Source organism: Rana temporaria, chromosome 8, assembly GCF_905171775.1.
Source record: "Rana temporaria chromosome 8, aRanTem1.1, whole genome shotgun sequence".
Lineage (NCBI taxonomy): Eukaryota > Metazoa > Chordata > Amphibia > Anura > Ranidae > Rana > Rana temporaria.
In genome coordinates this window covers 131,595,629-131,617,124 of record NC_053496.1, presented here as the reverse complement: position 1 = coordinate 131,617,124, position 21,496 = coordinate 131,595,629, and positions in this window count along the sequence as shown.

The window sequence follows — 21,496 nt, the reverse complement described above, 5'->3', positions numbered from 1 at the left end:
GTAAAATGGAATACAATTAATGCATGTATACATACATGGGGTTGTATAATAAAAAGAGAATTCTGGATAACAGATATATGATGGTAGAAAATACAATGTTATTATCCTTATTAGGGTTGAGCCAACCCGAACTGTAAAGTTCGGGTTCGGTACGGACTTTGGGTTTTTCCCGAACCCGAATAATTGGATAAAGTCCGGGTTCGGAGTTCGGGTATGTTTTGGCGCGCTGCACGGCAGCCAATCGTCATTCGTGTTACTACTGTGACTGGGAACTGATCACAGCCATGCCTACTTATGGCATGGCTGTGATTGGCCAGTGCAGCATGTGACCCATCATGTGAACAGTCTCTATATTAGATAGAGGCACACAGCACAGATCGTCACTCTGCTTTCACTCATGATAGGGTAAAGGCTACTGGAATCTGCTGCTTAGGGAAAGTCTTAGGTGTATCTGGCTCGTTGTCACTGTGCTTCACTTATGTGAGGGAAAGGCTGCTGAATCTGCTCAGGGACAGTTAGGTCTATGCTGCTCCAGAAATATCAAGAAGCACACTTTATTTCTTTGATCTCTGCATCATCTTATGGCATCTGGCTCGTTGTCACTGCTTCACTTATGTGAGGGAAAGGCTGCTGAATCTGCTTAGGGACAGTTTTAGGTGTATGCTGCTCCAGAAATATCAACAAGCACTCTATTCCTGTGACATCTGCTGTGCTTCATATAGTTTAGGAATTTTGTTCAGCTATAGGGGCAGTTTGCAATCTATAGGTGACTGAATATTTCAACAGCACTACACCTGCCACACCACCTGTGATATACTGTGTTTCTGTCAAGTACATAGTCAGGGACAGGTTCCTGAAATATTTTTCCTATAGGGGCAGTCAGCAATCTATAGGTGACTCTGTATATTTCAACAGCACTGCACCTGTCCCCTGTGATATACTGTCTGTGCAGTACATTGTTTAGGGCTGGGTTTCTGCTTCTTGCTATAGGTGGAGAAATATATAGGTGAATCTCTGCCTATTTCGCCAGCTTACACTATTTGTGTATTTAAAATTTCTCAAAATTAGGGCAAGACCCTAAATTTGAGAAATATGAGGAAAACGTCAAATAAGGGACGTGGCCGCGATCGTGGTGCTGCTGGTGGAGCTCCTATTACAGGGAGAGGACGTGGTCAATCTGTACAAGCACAAGTGAAACACCTTTCTCAGGTGCGAGTAGCCGACAGAGCCTGCAGCGGTATTTGGTCGGGCCTAATCCAGCTCTACGAATGTTGAGGCCAGGAGCAGAACAGGCGGTAGTAGATTGGGTTGCTGACAGTGCCTCCAGTTCCTTCACATTGTTTTCCAACCAGTCTTGTGCTGAAAGCTCAGAGTTGGCGCCTGCAGCCGATGTCCACCATCAGTCTTTCACCTCACCCCCTTGCAAATCAGCCAAGCAGTCTGAGCCCCAAAGCATGCAGCAGTCTCTTCTTCTTTTTGATGAGTCTGTTAGCATGTGTTCCCAGGGCCATCCACCTAGCCCAGCCTCAGAAGTGGAAGAGATTGAGTGCACCGATGCCCAACCACTTATATTTCAGGATGAGTTCATGGGGGGACCATCACAGCACGTCTTGCATGATGATGAAACAGTTGCCAACTGCTGGTGCTTTTGCAATTGTGCAGACCGAAAAGGAGGGCAGTGGTGAAGACTGGGTGGAAGATGATGTGCAGGACGATGAGGTCCTCGACCCGACATGGAATCAACCTCATGCAGGTGACCCATGTAGTTCGGAGGAAGAGGCGGAGGTCGCACAGAGCCACCAGCACAGCAGAAGAGGGAGCAGCGGGCCAAAGCAGAGCGTCCGTCCCCTAGACAGTACGCCTGCTACTGCCCAACGCAGCAAGGGACCGAGCACACCAAAGCCAGGTCCAAGGAGTTCCCTAGCGTGGCAGTTCTTCACACAATGTGCTGATGACAAGACACGCGTGGTTTGCACGTTGAGCAATCAGAGCCTGAAGCGAGGCATAAATGTTCTCAACCTGAGCACAACCTGCATGACCAGGCATCTAAGTGCAAAGCACGAGCTGCAGTGGAGTAGACACCTCAAAAACCAAGAAAGGTCTCTTGCTCCTCCTGATTCCTCTTCTGCATCAGTCTCGGGCCTCTCTGCCTCTTCATCCACCTTCGTAGTGACAGTGCCACCTGCCACCCCTCAATTAGAGGACCAGCAAGCAACACTACCACAATGTCCCATGGAAGCATTCAGCTCTCCATCTCCCAAACACTGGAGCGTAATAGGAAGTACCCCTCTACCCACCCCCGAGCCCTGGCCCTGAATGCCAGCATTTCAAAATTACTGGCCTTTGAAATGCTGTCATTCCGTCTGGTGGAGACGCAGAGTTTTAAAATCCTGATGGCATTGGCTGTCCCACAGTACGTCGTGCCCAGCCGCCACTACTTTTCCAGGCGGGCCATCCCTTCCCTGCACAACCAAGTGGAGGACCAAATCAGGTGTGCACTGCGCAACGCCGTCTGTGCCAAGGTCCACCGAACTACGGATACGTGGACCAGTAAGCACGGTCAGGGACGTTGTATCTCCCCTAACAGCGCACTGGGTAAATGCAGTGGCGGCTGGGCCTGAGGCGGATAGCAGTTTGGCGCATGTCCTTCCACCACCGAGGATTGCAGGGCGCTTCAGTTTGCCTCCTGTTCCTAACTCCTTCTACTCCGCTTCCTCATCCTCTACCGCCTCCTCATCCATTCAGCGTAACAAATTCACCACCAACTTCAGCACAGCCATGGGTAAACGCCAGCAGGCAGTTTTAAAACTTTCCTGTTTGGGGGGAAAAACCACACACCGCGCAGGAGTTGTGGAGGGACATGGAACAACAGACCGATGAGTGGTTGGCGTCAGTCAGCCTCAAGCCGGGCCTGGTGGTGTGCGATAACAGGCAAAATCTCGTAGCAGCTCTGGGCCTAGCCGGTTTGACGCACATCCCTTGCCTGGCGCATGTGCTGAATTTGGTGGTGCAGAGTTTCCTGAGAACTTACCCCGAAATGCCACAGCTGCTGCAGAAAGTGCGGGCCGTCTGTGCGCACTTTCGGCGTTCTCACCCTGCTGCTGCTCACCTGGCATCGCTGCAGCGTAACTTCGGCCTTCCCGCTCACCGCCTCATATGTGATGTGCCCACAAGGTGGAACTCCACCTTGCACATGCTGGCCAGACTGTGCGAGCAGCAGCAGGCAATAGTGGAGTTCCAGCTGCAGCACGCACGCGTGAGTCGCTCTGCGGGAACAGAACCACTTTACCACCAATAACTGGGCCTCCATGCGAGACCTGTGTGCCTTGTTGCGCGGTTTTGAGTACTGCACCAACATGGCCAGTGCCAATGACGCCACTCTCAGTGTGACTATCCCACTTCTATGCCTCCTTGAAAAAATGCTACGGGTAATGATGGAAGAGGATGTGGCACAGGAGGAGGAGGAGGATTCAGGATCATTTGCAAGGCTTTCAGGGCAGTCATTCACAAGTGGCTCCGAGGGTGGATTTGTGCACCAACAAAGGCCAGGTACACAATTGTCTAGCAAGGGCACAGTTCTGGAGGATGAGGAGGAGGAGGAGGAACCATGTTCACAGCAGGATGGCCATTACTGGTGCATGGCTGGGGGGATAAAGAGGACACAGATGATACAACTCCCACAGAGGACAGCTTTTCGTTGCCTCTGGGCAGCCTTGCACACATGAGCAATTACATGCTGCAGTGTCTCCGCAACGACCGGCGTGTTTCACACATTATGACAGGTGCTGATTACTGGGTGGCCACGCTGCTGGATCCCTGTTACAAGGACAATGTACCGTCCTTAATCTCCTCACTGAAGCGTGAACGCAAGATGCGCGAGTACGAGCGCACGCTGTTAGACGCGCTGCTGGTGCAATTCCCACCTGGCAGCGGGGGCACAGTGGAAGCAGAAGGCGAAGGCAGAGGAGGAAGAGGTCGCCAACGCAGCAGGGGCACCGCCAGCACCTCAGAAGGCAGGGTTAGCATGGCCGAAATGTGGAAAAGCTTTGTCAGCACGCCACAACAAATGGCACCACCAGCTGATATGGAAAGTTTTAGCAGGAGGCAGCATTTCAGCAACATGGTGGAGCAGTATGTGAGCACACCCCTACACGTACTGAATGACGGCTATGCCCCCTTAAACTTCTGGGTCTCCAAATTGGGCACATGGCCTGAGCTTGCCCTTTACGCCTTGGAGGTGCTGGCCTGCCCTGCGGCCAGTGTATTGTCTGAACGTGTATTTAGCACGGCAGGGGGCGTTATCACAGACAAGCGCAGCCGCCTGTCCAGATCCAATGTGGACAAGCTCACGTTCATTAAAATGAACCAGTCATGGATCCCAGAGGAGTTGTCCGTACCTTGTGCAGAATAGACACCGGGCCGGCCTTACCCAGCCATTGTTTTTTTTCTGAGCTTTCTATGGTTGCCATCTCATCCCTTCCAAAGCAAAAAAATATTAATTACAGAGGTTCTCTGGCTGATTAAGGTGCTGTTAATTAAACTCACTTGGTGCCTTATCGAGTCTATCGACATTAAATTAGCCCCAGAACCTGTGTAACTCTGTGTTCAGGTTTAAAGGGATAAGGTAGCAACCATAGATCTGTCTCACTATTTTGGGGTTTACCCTAATTTAAACAATAAATCAATTAAAAACCAAAACCTGCTGTGTTGGCTACCTCTTCCTCTTCCTCTTCCTCCTGTCACATTCTTAGGCTTGCGCACTGCAACTGCTTTCTTTAAGTCCCACCAGAGGTTCTCAATCGGATTTAAGTCTGGTGACTGCGATGGCCACTCCAAAATGTTCCAGCCTTTAATCTGCAACCATGCTCTAGTGGACTTGGAGGTATGCTTGGGATCATTGTCCTGTTGAAAGGTCCAACGTCTCCCAAGCCTCAGGTTTGTGACGGACTGCATCACATTGTCATCCAATATCTCCTGGTACTGAAGAGAATTCATGGTACCTTGCACACGCTGAAGCTTCCCTGTACCTGCAGAAGCAAAACAGCCCCAAAGCATGATTGACCCCCCGCCATGCTTCACAGTAGGCAAGTTGTTCTTTTCATCATAGGCCTTGTTCTTCCTCCTCCGAACATAGCGTTGATCCATGGGCCCAAACAGTTGTAATTTTGTTTCATCAGTCCACAGAACACAATCCCAAAACGTGTGTGGTTTGCCCACATGACTTTCGGCATAATTTTTTTATGTTATTTTAAGTTATTTCCCTATCCACATTTATTTCCAGAGTACTTGCCATGCTCTTCCTGACATTTTGCAGCCCTCCAGCCTTTTCTCTTAGTTTTTTAGAGAAATTTTTGTAGTCAAAAGTCCAGGTCCCCATTGACTTCAATGGGGTTCGGGTTCGGGTCAAAGTCCGGGGTTCGGTCCCGAACCCGAACTTTTTTTTTTTCAAAGTCCGGGTCCGAACCCGAACATCCAGGTGTCTGCTCAACTCTAATCCTTATATATTCAAAAATCAGAACGTTCAAAAGAATTAAATATAAAGTACAAATAGGAAGATAGTACATTACTATATTTATAGCCTGAAAATATAAAGCACAGATGAATCAGAAATTACACGACAATTTAGTCCGAACATACTGACTTAAATGAAGTGTTAAAATAAAAGATGATAATAAAGATTCTGATATAGTGTAGTCTTATAAAAATGTCGTAAAAAAAAAACGGGGGGTATTCAGCATACAACACAAGTACTCAGTAAACTAAAACAAAGGTAGGGAAAGATTTGAAAGGAAAAACGTATAGGCAAGCGCTCAACCTGAGTGGTAAGAGGAATGTGTGGGGGTTCCAATTCCTATAGGTGTTCCATTTCAATGAATAATAGAAATTTCAAAGTATTCGTAAAAAGTGCTAATACAAGGAACAATTAAGTGCCTAATAAGTCCATAAATCTCGATGAATTCCTAAAGTGAATCCAACATGACCAAGTGGATCTATATTTTTTCGGGTTATCATTGGCTTGGTAAATCAAGTCCTCCATCTCAGAAATTTGTTGTACGCAGTTAATCCAGTCAGTGTAGGAGGATTAGCCTTTTTCCAGAAAAGAGGTATGCATTGTTTTCCAGCATTAATGAGAGAGAATTTTGTTATACATCCTGATATACAGGGACATGGAATACAGTGCACATATGTAAATGTATAAAAACTGCGCTAAGTGCTAAAAAAAAATGATTGGCTAAATCAAACACCAGAATGGCAATTTTATATTCATGAAATTATTTGGTTAATACCACAGTACACTAAATCATTTTGGAATTTTATGGTGTCATTTATTGCACTTAGGAGGGATCATCTTATATCATAGCACTGAATTTTAGGATTCTCTATATAGTGTATAAGCACAGCTGAAAAAACACCTTGTTTTACATTTGTTACTTGGTCCTGGTTCATATAGCAAAACTTGTGCCTCGTACACACGACCATTTTTCTCGGTAGGAAAAAAAAAAAAAAAAAGTTTTTCCTCTCAAGCCTGACTTGCATACACACGTTCATGCAAAAAGCGCGGTGACGTACAACGGAACTCTAAAGGGGAAGTTCCTTTGAAATGGCGCCACCCTTTGGGCTGCATACTTTTAATTCAATACTTTTTTTTATTGTTTCCATACAAATATACATAAAAGTTTACAGATTCAATTTTTTTTATATACTTAGTGCATTTTATGTGCGTACAAAGGATTAATTGCAAACAATTAAACGTGTCTTTTCGTCCCCTACCCACCCCTCCCCTCCCTCCCTCTCTCCTATCTTACTTTTAAAATGCATACACGTTTTTTAATTTCATTCTTTCCCTTAGGTTGTTTTTCCTTTTTCTCTTTTTTTTCTCCCTTAATTTAAAGTGAGCGTCCTGTTTTACATAACCAGTGCTCCCATATTGCCTTAAATTTTTTAAGGTTTCCCCTTCTAATCCATGTTCCCCTTTCCTTCCCAATTGTGCTATTCATTACATTCAACCATTCCTCTGCTGTGGGTGGGTTTTGTGCTTGCCATTGGGCTGCATACTTGATTATGAGCATGTGCGTTTTTTTTACCCCTCGGAAAAGCATACACACGACCGTTTTTCGCAACAAGAAAAACACTGACAGGAAACATGACGAGAAAAAAGAGAGCTGGTTTAAAAAAAAATTGCGGGCAGTTTTTTCACAGAGAAAACTGCTAGGGAGCATACACACGACCGTTTTTCACGACCAATATAAAAAATTGCAGTTTTCTCATCGTGAAAACCGGTATTACTCAATAAGAAAAAAAATTGTTGCTTATATTTTACTTGCTCTTGCTGAAAACTATGCAGAGAGGGCTAGGAAATACATGTTTACCATATTTTACCCTGTACTGTGCTGGTAGATTCAATTATCCTCTGTAAACTCGATTTTGAACACTGTTTGACCTAAAAATAGTTACAATACAGGAGCCAAGAATCTAGAATCCTATGTTAAAGAGAACACTTTCTGTCTCTGCCAGTGGAGATAGACTGGGTTTCTTCTCATTTCAAAATGTTTTGAGTTGTCTGTAGTCTGCCGAAGGTCTGCTTCAAATAAACACCTTTTAAAGGTATGAACTAAGTTTTGTTAATTATTTTAGACACACAGTGTGAATAGGAACATATGAGCTTAAAAAAATGGAACATGGTTGATGTGTTTCATGTCACATATGCTTAATCATAATCAACATATAGTGAAGTTTTCTCAAACTTCTAAAATGAAGATATCAAGAACAGCAGCTATATTACTGTTCAGACTGGTGTTCCCCTTAACAAAGCCTTATCCCTTTAACCACTTAAGACCCGGACCTTTAGGCAGCTAAAGGACCTGGCCAGTTTTTGCGATTCGGCACTGCGTCGCTTTAACTGACAATTGAAATCAATCTGAATTTTATAAAAATTTTACACCAAACCAAATATACATACATTAATGGTATAATCATACCATCTAAACGTGCAAATACATGGTACAAACTATCCTAACTGAAACATCAAACAAACAGAGAAAATAAAAAGAAAATAAAAAAAAAGAGAAAGGGGGGGGGGAGGAGATGGTGACCTGAAAGAATTACGACATATACACATCCCACACTGGAACCCTGTTGAATCATATTTTAGGTTCTATGTTGGTCCCATTGTACCCTCTAATTTCCTATTGATTAATATTTTAGATAGTATTATTTTATTGTTTTATAATCCTCTAACATTGATTTTCCCCTATATCCAACAGATATACTTATATAATAACTGTCTGCCTATACTAGTTAATTACATTATATAGTCTTTCGGATCTTCACTGCATATCCTTTTTAAAGCAACAGAGAATAAAAAAAAAAAGCGAGAAAAAAAAAAAAAAAAGGGGGAAGAATTGAATAAATAACCAAACAATAATAATCCCTCCACCATAGCTACACATCAGTAGGGTTCCCTTTAACCCAGATAGGGAACGCATCTGATTTTCGAAACTCTGTCCATACAGACCAAATATGAGAGAACTGCTCTTTCCTTCCCATTTCCAGTGCCAATAGGCCTTCCAAATCTCTAGAATGATCTAATTCCTTTGCCCATTCACCTAGAGAAGGTACTGACCTTGTTTTCCAATGTCGAGGAATGACTGCTCTGGCTGCTGCAATGAAGTGCCCAAGCACCTCCTCTTTTGCCTTCTTTAGAGGTCCCGGGATCATGTTTAGGAGAGCCACTCTGGGTGATGCGCAGATTATTGTATCCCCTAATTTTCCATAGAAGTCCAAAATTTGTTTCCAGAACCTTCTCACCGGGCATGTTACCCTTTGACTCATGACAACGCCAACAGATATCGGTATATCTTGGTTGATTTGATGCATAGTAGAGGGGCACCTATACCATCTACTCACCAGCTTATATGCCTTTTCTTGTGTTCTTGTATCTTTTTTTTATTAATGTTTCAACATTTCCATTTAACCTCCCTGGCGGTATGATTCTGTCTGGAATTACTTACCAAAAGCGGTACAATTTTTTTTCATGGAAATTTGGTGATATGTATTATAGGCCTGCAATTCTTAGTAATTACTTACTTAAACCTGACCAAAACAAGACTCTAGTAGACATTCCAGATGTGATAAATTTGAAACACAAACACATGAATTATAATCTAATCAATAATATAATTTTATTCAATAAAGCAATGAAAAATAAAGAAATTTAGTCAAAGAAAGAAATTCAATACACATCCATAGTGTGAAACAGTTTGAAACATGGAACTAAACAAAGTCCGACATTGCAATCTGGGCAATAGTACCTTTCTTTTCAGACTTTTTTCCCATTTTCATCCCTCTTGGAACAGCAAACGACGCACATCCTGGTAGGCGCTAACTTTCGTGCGGTTGGCGGTGCAAATTCTACAAAATGACGACCTGTCAGGCGTTCTGGATTCCCAACGTCAGCAGAGCGTCGTCCGGGTCTGTTGGCAGACACTGATGGCGTCGGGTGGTTGATAAAAATCTGCTCAGCCACCTTCCATATAAAGAATATAAGCGTTCCAAAGACATTGTTCAAGGAGATGCCTGAAAATCTTTTTATAGTATTTCTTCTGTTTTCGCATCGCCGGGTAAAATGTCATTGCCTGATCGGCTCGGTCGACACCTCCCATTGTGTGGTTATAGTCGATCACGACTTGCGGTTTCAGCACATCTTTTCCATGCTTTGTGCGGACCATGGTAGTGGAGGTGCTGTGCACAGTGCTCATGAGACATACGTCCTTTTTTTCTCACCAGCGCATTGCCATCATTTTACCCTTTTGAAAGGCAACCATCTCTCTTTTTTTTTTTCTTGCCAAACGTAGATGGCATGTCACGCCGGTTTGGCCCAACGGTACCATACCCATCTGTTTTTATTGAGGAGCAAAACCTCATAAAGTTCCGGTGACGTATAAAAATTGTCCGTTGTCACGCAATATCCCTGGTTCAGTAATGGGTCCAGCAGTGAAAGGACAGACGATGTGGCCATCCCAAAGCGGTTGTACCTGGGATTAAACTTGTTACCTTTCCCGGTGTAAATGACCGCATTCCATTATATATCCGGTGGAAGATTCACATAGCATATAACATTTTATGCCAAAGCGCGCTCTTTTGGACGCAATAAATTGGATCCAACTCAAGCGTCCCTTGTAGGCCATCAGACTTTCGTCCACACTGACATCCCTTTCTGGCACGTAGGTCCACTGAAAGTTGGCGACAATCATCTGGCACACCTCCCAGATTTTTTTTTTAGCTTTGGCGCAGGATGCGTGGCCTCATCAAATTCTTCGTTGTTTGCGAAGTGTAAGTTTTTCATAATGAGTGAAAAACGATACTCGGACATCAAAGTGCCAAAAAATGGAGTGGCCAGCATCTTATTGGTGGTCCAGTACAATTTCTGAAGCGGTTTGCCCACCACCCCCTGAAGGATGATGAGTCCCAGAAAATTCCAGATGTCCTCCTCAGTGACCGATTCCCATTTTATGGATCTGTAAAATCTGCCACGCAGCATAGCAGATTGCTGATCGTGGTAGCGATTGGTCTCCTGTCACAATTTTTAAAATTACCTCCTCAGAAAGAAAAAGTTTCAGGTACGCCAGAGGGTTGTCACTCTCCACATCAACCTTCATCCCAGGAGATCCAGTGAATCGGAACCTCGGGGGCGCTGCCTGGTCCGCATCGCTGTCTATAGGGCACCAAGTGCGCACATCACTTAGGTCAGGTGCGGGATCAACGGCGTTGTCACTTTCTAGATCAGTGTCGGTGTCGGAGTCAGATGACAAATCTCCCCACGATTCACTGTCGCTCTGTTCTGCGATCAACTCTGTGTCGCTGCCGTTGTCGCTGTCGCTCAGCTGATCCAAAAGCGCATTTGGAGGACAGCGCTTTTTTGATGCCATTTTTTTATAGGGTTTTCAGAGGTTTTGTATGTCACAAATGACAATGGCAAGGGGCACTGTGTCCGTTTTCAAGGTGATACAGTGTAATCCTCTAAGATTACATTGTATCACCACCTTTTTATATGTTTGTGCATACATTTGAATTTCCCTCCCAGTTCCGCTCCCATGCACCATTGCGGTGCAGGGAACGGAACCAGGAAGTCAGATGACCAATGGACGGAGCGGCGGGGATCTCGGCGGCTATCACAGCAATGGGAGATCATCGCTGGATCGCCTGGAGAAGGTAAGGGACGCCGCTGCAGGCTCTGCACATTCACCCCGAGCGTGACTCGGGGATACCGATCTCAGCATAAAAAACCCACCCGAGTCACGCTCGGGTTTACCGCTAAGGGGGTTAACATTGTATTACAATATATCACACCATTATACAATAAACATCCTTATCTGTATCCCATACCCCTCTCCCTGGGGAAATAAAGAAAGAAAAAAGAAAATAAAGAGAAAAAAAAATAACGAAAAAAAGGGGGAGAGAAATTATCCCCCCCCACCCTCACTTATTCCCCGCGGCTCTCTCCCCCCCCCCCCACCTCCAAACACCCCAAAAAAAACACCCGTTAAATATGAGGCTTCTAAAAAGCTATTGACCCCTATATAACTTATCGCTCCTTATTACCCCATCACCTTCCCCTAAAAACACTTTTACCAATTATTTACAATCTGAGGCCCCTAAAAAGCCATACAGACACTAATGACTACCCCCCCCCCATTTTTATATCCCCCCTTCCTCCCTTCCCTATTCCACACTCACAAACCCTGAAGAAAAAAAAAACACATTATTATATTATAGATCCCCACCCCACCCTCTGTGCCCCCTCTCATTAACCTGTACCGGTGGGGGTTCGGGGCAGTGCCACATGGGAATTTATATTGAGAGCCAAAAAAAAAAAAGGGGGACCGATAAACAATTTAGTCTCCACCCCCCCCCCCCCACAGGCTTTCCACTTACGTTTTTTCCTGCAGCTTCTTAAATTTAATCTCTAGCGAGCTTTGTTCCCATTCCGACCATATTTCTCTGAACTTTTCCTTTCATTCAACAATAGTTGGCCTTTTATCCTGTTTCCATAATCTAGGTATTAATAATTTTGCCGCATTTAATAAATGAGGTGTAATACTCTCCTTATATGATCCCATGGACCTTGCTGACCCGTTCAATAAGAAGTTTAAAGGTGTCAGTTCTATTTCTTCGGGAGATGGCCTTCCAACCCAAGGGGCAATCTCTTGCCAAAATCCTCTGATCTTTGGGCATGCCCACCATCTGTGAGCTTACAGATGTATAGTGTGCGGAATCAATACGTTTTTTAAGTTGTAGCGTGGTGAACCTGTAGATTAGCTCTCCTTCCCAGTCTCTAATATAGTAAGGTATCGTTTTCCTCCGTGTCCCTAGGATTAGTCTATACATTTAAGACAGTAGGTGTTTGGCCCTCCCTATCTTTGCGCATCTAGTTTCAAATATAGTAAGCGAGTTAAGAGGCCTTATCCTGGTTTTCCACTTTTGAAAGAAACACCCCAATTGATGATACCTCCACCCCACCATTGGGACTGTTCCCATGCTCCGCCTCAATTCTGGTAAGGAGATCAGGGTTCCACATTGGGCAAATTTCCCCATCCCTCCCCCAGGCCTTCATTGATCCTACTTCCTCACCTGGGGGAACCACGGGAATCCCTCCAGGGGAGCCAAGGGGGATATCCCATGAGAATAGTCTCCTGATTGATTTATTTTATCCCATACCCTTAATGTATTATCAGTTAGAGGTGATATCCATTTTGAGAGCCCTCTTTCTATCCTCGGGATCCAGGGAGCTCCTGTTGGGTTCCTTCCTGCCATTGTTTGCTCTAATTTTACCCATATTTTATTTGAGTGGTCGTGATTCCAATTTAGTATACGTACTAGTGCCATTGCCCTATAATATGATGTTACATCTGGCAACCCCACTCCGCCCTCTGACTTTTCTCTACACAAGATTTCATAGGCTAATCTAGGGCGTTTATCATTCCACACAAAGGAAACAAAGGCCTTCCGTATGCCCTTAAAAAAACTCTGTGGGAGGGGAATTGGCACTGTATGTAGGACATAAATAATTTTAGGTAATATGTTAATTTTTATTGCATTCACCCTTCCAAACCAAGTTAGAAACTGCCCCTTCCATTTCTGAAGATCCTCTTACCCCTTCCATTAGGGCACCATAATTCAGATTGTATAGAAGTTTTGGGTCAGGCGTTATATGCGTCCCTAGGATAGACTAGTGATTTTTTATTCCATACGAAGCGATATGCTTCTTGTAGAGTATTCGCCATACTTAAAGATACATGGCTAGGAAATAATATGGACTTCTCCAAATTAATTTTAAAGTTGGATAGAACCCCAAACCTAGATACTTCTTCCATCAGAGCAGGTAGTGAAGTCTGTGGTGTGGATAAATAGAACAATATAGCATATGCCGAGACCTTATGTTCATCCGGCCCAATACGTGTTCCCTGAATTCCGTTATTTTTTTTTTATTTTGCAGAGAAAGGGTTCCAATATCATTGCAAATAGTAAGGGAGACAAGGGACACCCTTGTCTCGTACAGTTGTATATTTGGAAATAGTCTGACAGGGTGCCATTTAACTTTACTCTTGCTCTCGGGGACGCATACAACGCCAGTACCCAACCCTTCACACGATCTCCCACTTTCATCCACCTCAGAACCTCAGTCATAAACATCCAGTTAACCCTGTCTAAATCTTTTTCGGCGTCCATTGATAATATTATTCTAGGGGCTCTATGCGGGCCGTATTGCATCCAATGGAGGACATTTAATGCTCTTATGGTGTTATCTCTAGCTTCACGGCCCTTCATAAAGCCTGTTTGATCAGGGTGAACTAACTTCACTAAATGATCCTGTAGTCTAAGTGCCAACATTTTTGATAATAACTTTGTGTCTAAATTTAACAAAGAAATTGGTCTATAATTGGCACAATGTTGGGTCTTTTTCTGGTTTTGGGAGGACTGTGATGTGTGCCAATAATGCTTCTGGGGGGAGTGGATTCAGAATGTTAATCGAGTTGAAGTAATTACATATTGGGACACCCAGGTTTTCCGATTTTTTTTTTTTTTTTTTTTTTTTTTTAGTATAAATTTGTAAAGCCATCTGGCCCTGGGCTTTTTCCTATTGTTAAATTTGCTATTACTCCATTCACTTCTTCCACTGTGATGGGCCTGTTTATCTCCTCCGTAGCCTCAAATGGCAACAAAGGTAACGCTGAATCCGCAATATAATCCCTAATCTCCCCCACTCGGTATTCATTAGTGGTGCTTGCCGATTCCTGTTGAATATTATATAAATTCTCGTAGAATTTATGGAATTCTGCCGCAATTGCCTGTTTCTACAATTTTTTTTATTTTGTATAGTTAAATTATGAACATGTCTGGAATCTTGTTGTTTTTTAAGTTGTCTAGCTAAAATTTGTGTTCTTGTATCTATTGACATTTTATGAGTCAAAATGAAACTTGTTTGCCAGTCTGATAAAGCTATATTCTCTTGGAGTTCTTTTTCCCACTTCCGTGTGAACGGGGGGGGGGGGGTGATCTTAGTGGATTGAGAGCAAGAGGATAGAGTATAATACGGAAATTGAATGTGAAATTGGTTCTTCTTGCAAAAGCAAGGATTCAAATGCAGTTGGTTCAGCATAGAAATCTTGTTTTGATGGAATTGATTGTATATAACATAAGGCTTTGTGTCTCTGTAACCACTGCGCAGGGTTATGGGAGGTCTTGGTCGATGGGAAATCTACCAGTGATGGTGAATCTGTCTGGAGGACTTGAGCAATTCTTCTATGTTCTTGTTTGTACCAAGGCCCAAACAGCTTCCAAAAAAAGGGGTGTTTTGATACTTGTATATATGGGACCGTTTGATACCCATATATAATGTTTGTCTAGTAAGATCTACTGGTATTGAAAGGCCTTTTCGAAGAATAGGCAAGGTCCATGGAAGGGCACATAAATCTATAGGATTCATATGACCTTCCAATTGAACCCATTGCTTGGAATCAGAGTGGTGGAACCAATCAGTGATTCATGCTAATATAGTTGCTTTATGATAAATAGAAACATTTGGTACCCCCACTCCACCTTTGTTTTTTGGAAGAGATAATGTACCAAAGCTAATTCTTGACTGGGCTGAATTCCAGATAAACTTAGAAAATAGCCGATGAATTTTACGAAAGAACACCGCCGGAAGATGGATTGGAATCGTTTGGAACAGGTATAGAAGAAGAGGAAGTATGTCCATCTTAAGGGTATTAATTCTACCAAACCAAGAGAGACGCTTAAATGCATAAGATGTCAGTGTCGTTTGAATTTTATTGAGCATCGGGAGAAAGTTTAGGGAGTATAGTTGTGCTGATGACGCTGAGATACTAATCCCTAGGTATCGAATCGACTCCGTACAAGTCCTAAATGGAAAATTCTTCGATATTCGCTTAATTTTTGCTTGCGGAACAGATATATTAAGTTCTGATTTCTTACAATTAACTTAACTTAAAAATTGCTAACCTCGCTAAATCTCTGAAATTCTAAAAGTATAGAAGTTTGTGATTTTGTTACGAATAGTAATAAATCATCTGCAAAAAGAATCAATTTTTCATGTAAGGGGCCTACCTGAATGCCTGTTAAGTTTTTGTTTTGTCGCAGTGCATTTGCAAGGTGTTCCATTGTTAAAACATATAATGGATGAAAGAGGACATCCCTGACGTGTTCCGTTGGAGATATGGAACGCGGGGGACAACGATCCATTCACCCTAACTCTAGCCGAGGGCGATTTGGTATAGAGACATAATCCTTGCTATCATACAGGGACCCATGCCGATCTGTAGAAGGGAGGCTCGTAAAAACTTCCAACTAACCCGGTCAAACGCCTTTTCGGCATCAACCGTTAACAGGCATAGAGGAATCTCTTAAATGCGGGCATATACCGTCAGCAGGAGGGCTTTAAGCGTATTGTCTCCTGCCTCTCGACCACTGAGAAAGCCAACCTGATCTAAATGGATTAATTGAGGCAATAGTGGTTGTAGACGGCCTGCTAGAATTTTATATATTTTTTTACATCTACCCCAATTAAAGATATAGATCTATAATTCGCGCATAACGAAAGATCTCTATCTGGTTTCGGGATGACTGAAATATGTGCTTCCAGCGTTTGTTTCGGAAAGGTAGATCCGTTCGCTGTAGAATTAAATACCTGGGTTAGAAAGGGAGTAATAAGAGGGGAAAAATGTTTATAGAATTTTGGCGTAAAGCCATCGGGGCCTGGACTTTTACCCCCGGGGTATTAACAATAGCCTTGGCAACCTCTTCTTCAGTGATGAGGGTTTCCAATTCTTCTACTATATTTTCCGCTAAAGTAGGTATCGAAGTATCTGCTATATAGGATGTTACTTTAACCTCTTCGTTATCAAGTGGACTTGAGAGTTGGTTTGGGGGTATATTATATAGAGACTGGTAAAAATCACTAAATGTTTTCATAATTAAAGAAGGTGAAAATTAGTGTTGCTCACGAATAATCGTATTGCGAATATTCGGCTCGAATATGGCATATTCGAGTATTCGCGATATATTTCGAATTTCGCGGTGAATATTCGCTATTCCGAATATTCGCATTTTTTCAATTTTATTTTTAAAACAGATCACATCCTATCGACGTCTAAAAGCATTGCTGGTATGATTAGAGACCCTGGGCCGAGTAGCTAAGCTGAGGCGATCCTTTTATGTTGCCGAATATAAAAAAAAAAAAAATTGCGAAATTTCGCTAATGCGAAAATGATTGCGAATTTTCGATAACTGTGGTAGGAGAACTCTGATTGTCTCTGATGCAAAAGGGGGGGGGGCTTTGTGTATGTTTCTGTTATGAATATTTGTATGTTTGATATTATTATTTTTTTGTAAGAAGGAAAAAATTGCGCATACCTTAAAAAAAGGGGAGAATACAGCAGCAACTCAAAAATGTTATACGACATAAATTAATACAAGACAGAAAATGGAGTCGCTCTACAAGAATAAAAAATATGTCTAGTGACAAGACATGTGGGCAAATTATAAAATAAGCAAGCGCAAATAACTTGTGAAATACACAGTGAAACAAATATATAAAGAAATATAGTCCCAATAATAGAAAAATAATCTTTCATAAAAATGTCTTTGATATGTGAAGTGAAAAAAAAGTCCAAAGCATGCAGCATGAACGTGTTCAATCTTCAAGGTGTTTGATTGACAAACGGCTGTGACAGATGGATAGAGTAAAGAATCACCACCAATGCAAAACACTTTTTATTTTCTATTGTAAAATATCACGAATATTCTGAGCCAATCAGAGTGCTCCTTCAGCATTTGCCGAATATTCGCAATTATTTTGTATTGTAAAATATCACGAATATTCTGAGCCAATCAGAGTGCTCCTTCCGCATTTGCCGAAATTTCGCAATTATTTTGTATTGTAAAATATCACGAATATTCTGAGCCAATCAGAGTGCTCCTTCCGCTGTTGTCGAAAATTCGCAATTTTCGCATTCGCAATAGCGAAAATTCGCAATCATTTCCTTTCGATAAAATATCACGAATATTCGAATTTAGCGAATATATCTCGAATATTCGACTATATATTCGAGATATATCGCAAAATCGAATATGGCGTATTCTGCTCAACACTAGTGAAGATATTATTTCACCATTTGAACCCTGAAGCTTTGAGATGAAAGTAGGAGTCTGGTGTGTATTCAGAGAATTAGCCAACGACTTTCCACACTTATCGCTAAATTTATATTGGTATAACGCCACTTTGCTTGAATATGTGCGGGCTGAAGATTCATATAGTTTGCGCAAGCATGTCCGTGCTGAGGCAACCTCCAGTAGAGTTTCTGTCGTATTTAATCTCTTATGTTCTGTTTCTAAGGTTCTAAGCTTTTGGAACGCCTTTGTAGTATCTGCTGATCGCTTCTTTTTTATTCGGGCACCTAGTTGAATGAAAGACCCTCTCAAAACTGCTTTCAAAGCTTCCCATTGAGTGGGGAGTGTCGTGGAATCTAGGGCATGATCTGACAAAAAGTTTGAGATAGTTTCCGCTATATGATTAGAGGATTCTGTATTCTCTAATAATGCATCATTTAAACGCCACATACATTCTCTAAGTGGAACCTAGGGGATGTTAAGCTTCAAAAAAAGAGGTGCATGGTCTGACTAAACCATTGTACCAATATCACATGTTGTTGACCAATCCAGACAATTATGGTCCACAAAAAAATAATCAATTTGACTATAGGATTGATGGACCGTTGAAAAGTATGTATAGTCTCTTGCCCCATTGAGAATGTCCAATAGGACGAAACGCGTCTGGAGGCAGCGTCAGTGACGTCATCACGCCGAGGAGGAGGGCTCCGTAAGCCGGCCGGCTTTTTTTTTACCTGTTTATATGCTGTGTTTATACTGTCTAAGTGTAAGTACATTACTTTTTTTAATAAATCTGTTACCTACGATATCACGCTATTGCGTCCCTTTCTATCTTCCTGCCCGCATGTGAACCGGATTGGGTTACGCTTATCGTGTTACTGTGATTATTGAGGAGGTGCTGGGTGTCTTAAATCGCAAACAAGTACCGCTTTCAACTCCAAGTCTGCCATTTGATTGGGAATCTTGAAACATCTTAGCCCAGGGGATTCAAAGGCCGTGGCTGGGCTATAGCCAACTGCACTAAAGGCTTGCTATCTGGTAAGCTGATATACAATTTCGGTGGTGGGATCTCACACATTGTATGTATGTCACCTGGTGCATTGAAAAGCTGAACATCTCTACATACAAATCAGCCTTTGATCAATACAGCGATTCTGCTTTTTGTTTGAGAACCAATCTAATATCCACTTACTCATACCATTTGTGGACTGTTGAACTTTTATATTCAATTTTTTGTTGATACTTGGCGCGGCTTTTTATATTGTTTTATTTTTTCTTGTCATCACACGCTAGCCGCTGCCTGAATTTACTGTGTTGTGATAGCGCGTTTTTTTGGTGTATATATGTATAGTCTCTTGATTTAGGATGTAGTATCCTCCATACATCTATTAAATGATAGTCATAAAGAGTTTGCTTCAATATCTTCAACCTAGATACTAAAACCGCTGTTCTTAATGAGGAGGTATCTATTTGCGGGTCCATTGGAAGATTAACCACTTCCAGACCTTAGGTGTTTTTCAGATTTGGTGTTTGCAAGACTAAAACTGTTTTTTCTGCTAGAAAATTACTTAAAACCCCCAAACATTATATATTTTTTTTCTAACACCCTAGAGAATAAAATAGTGGTCATTGCAATACTTTTTGTCACACCTTATTTGCGCAGTGGTCTTACAAGCGCACTTTTTTTTGGAAAAAATTCACTTTTTTGAATTCAAAAATAAGACAACAATAAATTTGGCCCAATTTTTTTATATATTGTGAAAGATAATGTTACGCCGAGTAAAATGATACCCAACATGTCGCGCTTAAAAATTGCGCCCGCTCGTGGCATGGCGTCAAACTTTTACCCTTAAAAATCTCGATAGGCGATGTTTAAAAAATTCTACAGGTTGCATTTTTTGAGCTATGCGGGCGCTACTCGCTTATGCGTTCTCTTCTGCGCGCGAGCTCGACGGGGCGCTTTAACATTTTTTTTTTTTGTTTTCTTATTTATTTTTATTTATTTTATTACTTTTTACACTGAAAAAAAAAATTGATCACTTTTATTCCTACTACAAGGAATGTAAACATCCCTTGTAATAGAAAAAAGCATGACAGGTCCTCTTAAATATGAGATCTGGGGTCAAAAAGACCTCAGATCTCATATTTGGGCTTAAATGCAAAAAAAAATAAAAAATTTGGAAATGTCATTTTTTCAAATGACAAAAAACAAAAAATTGTCTCGTTTTGACGTCACTTCCGCCCAGCAGAGCTCTCCCGCCACCGATAACGGCGATCTCGCGGCGAATCCGCTGCGGAGACTGCCGTTATCGTTTACCAGACCACGCACACTAAAGATTGATACCTCGGTTGTGGCAGCAGCTGCTGCCGTTACCGAGATATCAATCTTTAAAAAATGGACGTACATCGTCGTGCGCAGGTCTGGAAGTGGTTAAAGTCTCCCCCCAGAATGAGTCTCCCCTCCATGAAACCAGACAGTATTTCCAGATATCTCATTGCTGTTTGGCTTTGATTAATGTTTGGCAGGTATGTTTGCCACTGTAAGTTTAATTCCCCACAGGGAAAACTTAACAAAAACGTACCTTCCCTGAGGGTCTACCATATCGTCAATTAACCACTTCCCGACGGCCTCATGTAGATATACGTCGGCAGAATGGCACGGACAGGCACATCAACGTACCTGTACGTACCTGCCTAGACGTGGGTCTGGGGTCCGATCGGGACCCCCCCCCCCCGCTACATGCGGCGGTCGGATCCCCTCGGGGAGCGATCCGCTCCATCGCGATCGCTCCCTGGAGCTGAAGAACGGGGAGAGCCGTATGTAAACACGGCTTCCCCATGCTTCACTGTGGCGGCGTATCGATCGAGTGATCCCTTATATAAGGGAGACTCGATCGATGACGTCAGTCCTACAGCCACACCCACCTACAGTTGTAAACACACACAAAGTGAACACTAACTTCTACAGCGCCCCCTGTGGTAAACTCCCAAACTGCAACTGTCATGTTCACAATAAACAATGCAATTTAAATGCATTTTTTGCTGTGAAAATGACAGTGGTCCCAAAAATGTGTCAAAATTGTCCGAAGTGTCCGCCATAATGTCGGAGTCACGAAAAAAATCGCTGATCGCCGCCATTAGTAGTAAAAAAAAAAAAAAATAATAAAAATGCAATAAAACTATGCCCTATTTTGTAAACGCTATAAATTTTGCGCAAACCAATCGATAAACGCTTATTGAGATTTTTTTTTACCAAAAATAGGTAAACGAATACGTATCGGCCTAAACTGAGGAAAAAAAAATTTGGATATGTTTTTGGGGGATATTTATTATAGCAAAAAGTAAAAAATATTGCATTTTTTTCAAAATTATCGCTCTATTTTTGTTTATAGCGCAAAAAATAAAAACCGCAGAGGTGATCAAATACCACCAAAAGAAATCTCTATTTGTGGGGAAAAAAGGACGCCAATTTTGTTTGGGAGCCACGTCGCACGACCGCGCAATTGTCTGTTAAAGCGACGCAGTGCCGAATTGTAAAAACCCCTTGGGTCATTTAGCTGCATATTGGTCCGGTCCTTAAGTGGTTAATTCAATAGGCAGGGTCTTGTGGAACCCAATAGAGACTCATTTAGTTCTGGATTAGTACTATGGAACCACCGATTAAAGTATCCGCTGGGGCAGGTGGGGAGGAAATCAGTCTGAAAGCGAGTTTCATGTTTAAAAAGCAGATTAACTTTATGTTTGCATTTGGTATACAATGTGCCCTCTCTTAGAAGCTATGTTTAGGCCTTTTAACATTATAAGAGCA